Raw genomic sequence first — 4,991 nt, forward strand, 5'->3', positions numbered from 1 at the left:
CACAGCCTTGCCTGTGTGCAATCAGGTCCATACAAGATAGACAAACACTTGGAGGTTAAAATTTAATGATTCCACAACACTATAAAGATACTCTATACTAAGTGCATATTTTATTGTAAACAGTCTTAAATTTTAAATACATTTTAAGTGTGCTAAACACTTTTTGCCAGCCTCTGTACTTTTCCCTGGGACTTCCCTGGTGGCTCAGATGATAAAGAAACTGCCTGCAATGTGGGAGACCCAGGTTCAATCCCTGGGTCAGGAAGATCCCCTGGAGAAGAAATGGCAACCCACTCCAGTATTCTTGCCTGGAGAATCCCATGGACAGAGGAGCCTGGAAGGCTACAGTCCGTAGGGTTTCAAAGAGTTGGACATGACTGAATGCCTAACACACACACACACACACACACACACACACACACATACACACTTTTCCCTGTCACCCTGAAAATCAGGACACACACTAGAAACAAAATTTTTTACTTTCTTCCGGAGTGTGTGGGTTTATTTGCATTTCTATTAAGATAATGCTCTTCTCTGCCACTAAGTCACAATAACTGAAATGAGGGAGTGAGCTGGAAGACCTCTAATATCCTTTCTAAATGTAAAATTCTGTATCATTTGGACATAATATGTAAATGTTGCAGTGGGATGGATCTTTCTGTCAACAAAAATAAATTAACCAATAGTCAATCTAAGAAAGAAATAGCACATTTTATTCAAGTCAAACTGAGGATTATAACCAGGAAGACAGTCTCTCAGAGAGCTCAGAGAACTGTTCTGAAGAAGTAAAGGGGTATTTTGTGATTTGAAGTAAGTATGTGATTTCGGTGAAAGAGGTACATGCAGTCAAGTACACATCTTGGTCGAAGGTTGCTGCTAGTCATGAGGAACAGACATCTTAGTTAACTATATTAGTGCTTTCCTAAGGATGAGAAGATGCCAGACCAGGTTCATAAAAAATTTCTCCTGAAAATATGTATCTGAGGGCCAGTTCTGTCAGTTTTCCCAGAGCATAGAGTGCTTCATCCTGAACTTCATCCTGAATTCCTTTCAGGGTGTACGGTACGCCAGCAGCCATGCAGAGGCAAATGACTGGATTCATGGAGTACTAGGTTGTGGGCAACATTCTTTATGTTGCCATCCCCTCCCCTTCATGGGCTTCCCTGGTGGCTCAGATGATAAAGAATCTGCCTGCAATGCAGGAGACATGGGTTTGATCCCTGGGTTGGGAAGATTCCCTGGAGAAGGGAATGGCTACCCACTCCAGTATCCTTGCCTGGAGAATCCCATGGACAGAGGAACCTGGTGGGCTACAGTCCATGGCATTGCAAAGAGTCAGACATGACTGAAGCGACTAACACTTACACTTCCTTTCTTTCCCTTCAGTCTTAACTTCAGCCAAAGTTTGGGTGGCATTTTGTGACCAGTTCGTCCCATGGTGTTAGGAATGTTCACCCCCAGGTCAGGTGAGGACTTTATTGATAGGCCACTCCATGTGCTGTTGCTGGACTTGGCTACTTTTTAACAGCAGTCAAAAGCCTCTGAATCACCAGTCTTACTAGTCTTTTGTGGTCCAAGAAAAATGGTTCTCTCTTATTGCTTCTTTCTGTATCTAGAGCTACACGATTACAATCATTGATCTTATAGGATTATATATTTGGTCAATTGTTTCAAGTCACCGAATCATTGTTAATCTTATTGGAGGCTCAGTCACACATTTGGTAATGCAAGAAATAATAACCATATAAAATGGGCAGAATACAAGTAACACAGCTAGTAACATTAATAGGATCACAAGTAAGTATTTAAGCTAAGAAAGACCATAAGTAAGTATTTAAGCTTCCATTACATGGTGCCCAGTATCTTCCCAGATCAGCTGACCAGTCTCCACTAGTTGATATCTTTAAGGGAAATAATAGATTGGCATTTGTACATAAAATTCATCAAAGATGTCTGCACATGTAGGGCAAATAGTAGAACATTATGACTTTACATTGTGAACTGTAAGGTCATTCTTACAGGATTGAGAAAAAAATGTTACTGTCTGGGGAGCTACAGGGCTGATACCAGAAGAAAACTTAATTTTTATTGCTAAGAGGGTATTTCTGCCATTGGGGAGGTCTAGTTAAGGCATAATGCACAACAGAGAGCAGGGAGGAGGCAAAAACGGGCAGAGAAAATTTTTTTTGTTTAAATTTTTCTTGTCTTGACTTAAAATATGAATTATTTCATTTCTGTTGTCATACTTTCTCTTGTAAAAAGTGCACACTAAAAAAGTGTTGTACTTACAATGAGAGATTTAAGCCAAACGTATTCTAAGATGTCTTCTGGCCCAGGTATGACTGGATTCTAATTACATATTCGTTCTGCTTATAGTGTCACTGGTCTTACGTTATCAATAACCCCTGAAGGAAAAGGACCCTTGGCCGGGATCCTCCAAGCCCTTAGGGGCGGCCCTTTGGAGGGGCCCATAGGGGCGCGTAGGGGCGGCCCTTTGGAGGAGTGGCCAGCCTGGGCCAGGAAGGCTCAAAGACAGCATCCCCTCTCCGCGGGGCCAGGCCGGAGGGCCTCTCCTCCAGCCCCACCGCATCGCAAGTCAAAACAGCCTCTCTTCCCTGCTGACGCCACGGCCGGGATGGGGCTGAAAATCGATCTTCAATCTTTCTGCTCCAGCACAGCCGGCCCCGCCGCGGATGCGGGCGCCGACGCGCAGGCTGAAAGGCCGAGGGCGGCGCAGGGGCGGCGGGCGGGCTGCTGACGGCGGAAAAACGAGCAAGCCCGCGTCCGGTGGAGCGTTCTCTCACCGCCCGGCGTTGGCCACGGGACGGTGGCCGAGTCCCCAGGTGGTGGGCGGTGGTGGGAAGGAGAAGAGGGACCCTGTCACGAAAGAGGGGAGGGGACAGGAAGAGTGGCCATTCTAAGCCCAGCCTCTACTGAAGCTCCGCCTGTGTAGACCGATTCTCAGTACCCAGGGCTCAATTCAGCCAGCATACAGATGAACAGACCAACGCCCAGGGTGCGGGCAGCAGCTGGACCCCAGGGGCAAGGGCGAAACCGAGACTAGAACCAGGGTCTCCAGACCCCTTCTAGACCACTGTCTCCTCCACCAGGTTCCTTTAGCCCAAGGGCTTTGTCTTGGTTTCTTCACTAGCAGGCTTCCAAGTTGTTGCATTCACCTGTCAAATTGATGGCTTTGCACGTTTGGAACCTCCCTATAAAATCTATAGCAGACTTTCCTTGCTTGTTCTGTTTGCCGTCAGTTCAGATTTTCTGCAGCTTCCTGAGTGTTACCATCTGCCCTGTGTCACCTTAGAGATGTCAGCAAATGTTTTGACCATGGTCTCATGTCAAGAGTGTGTCACACAGCTAATCTGATCCACCCTGTGGACAAGATGCTAACTGCATCTGGGACAGTTCCATTTCTCTAATCAAGCTGTTGGGTGGCTTGCCTGGCTTTCTGAAGCAGTCCTGTCTCATCATCGTACACTTGCTGTTTGAAGGTAGCCATGCTGCAGGTGAACTAAACCAGGTGACTTCTAGGACCAGAGGGAAATGACAAGCTGATGTGCGTGCAGGCTAAGTCACTGCAGTCGTGTCCTTTGCGATCCCATGGAGTGCAGCCTGCCAGGCTCCTCTACCCATGGGGATTGTCCAGGCAAGAATACTGGAGTGGGTTGCCATGCCCTCCTCCAGGGCATCTTCCCTACCCAGGGATTGAACCCAGGTCTCCTGCAGCTCCTGAACTGCAGGTGGATTCTTTACCACTGAGCCACCAGGGAAGCCTTGACAAACTGACAGTTCTGCTCAATTCAAGTGGGGAGTCACTATTTCATCATACAGGAACCAAGGTTTCTTGAGCATTTACTATGTGATAGGTTCTCTGCCAGATTCTCACAAGTGTTATTTTAATATTACCATTACAGCAACCTTGCTATTGTTATTCCAGTATTGTTATACAGATGAGGAAACAAAGTCACAGAAATTAAACAATTTGCCCCAAGTCACCAACTGTAGTTGTTGAAGCAGAGATTTGAATCCCAGGTTCATCCTGAACCTGGACCTTCAAAGGTTATGCCCTGTTGCTGCTTATAATAGAATAAATGTTTTGGTGTAAGGGAAAGGATGCTCCATGAGGAACGAGGAAACAAGCCTTCCATTCGAGCTCTACCTCTGTGGGCAAGTCACCTCACCTTGGTTTTAAGGTACATGAAACCCCTGACATATTTAGAATTATGTAAAAATAAATAAATAAATAATAAAAATAAAATAAAAAGAATTATGTGCATGTTTCTGGGATGCGCAGCCATAGTTTTCATCAGCTGAATCTCAGTTAGATTCATATACCCTCTCTCCCCTGCAAAAAATAATATGTATGTGTCAGAGCTCTCTGAACTATCTTAACTTTCTACCCTTTTCCATGCCAGTCTACTCCATATTCTCTTCTGACACTTTAGACAATGATGCAGTTACAGCTACAGACTCCAGGACCTTTCTCTGGTTCAGGGGTGTGAAGGGCTCCTGGCTGCACAAGGAGTCCTTTCAAGCACACCCGCATGTCCAGATAGCAATCGCAGGAAAGACGACATTGGAATAAGATCATCAAATTCACCCTCCACCTCCTTGCAACACCTCAGCATTTTTACTTTAGCCTGTTGTATTCTTTACTGGCAATAAGACTGTTTATATAGAAGCCCCAGGAAAAGATTTCAGAATCCTTTTTTTAAACTCTACTACAAAAAGAGTTCTAGTAGCAGATCCTCCAGCAGGCCTGGGGTAAAGTGTCCATTCATTAGTGAGCATCTTCTGTGTCCTGAGCAAGGAACCTGATAGACCAGACCCCTGATTGCTTGGAGACTCAGAAGGACTCTGACAGGGAAGTGTTAGAATGATGCATGGAGCACAGAAGAGTGAGGCCTGGGGAATCAGGAGGCCCCTTCTTGAGAAGTGGTGTTCGGGCCAATCTGTAAAGACAAGAAGGAATGGATTAA

The sequence above is a fragment of the Capricornis sumatraensis genome, chromosome 1 (genome assembly GCF_032405125.1).
Source record: "Capricornis sumatraensis isolate serow.1 chromosome 1, serow.2, whole genome shotgun sequence".
In the NCBI taxonomy this organism is placed as follows: domain Eukaryota; kingdom Metazoa; phylum Chordata; class Mammalia; order Artiodactyla; family Bovidae; genus Capricornis; species Capricornis sumatraensis.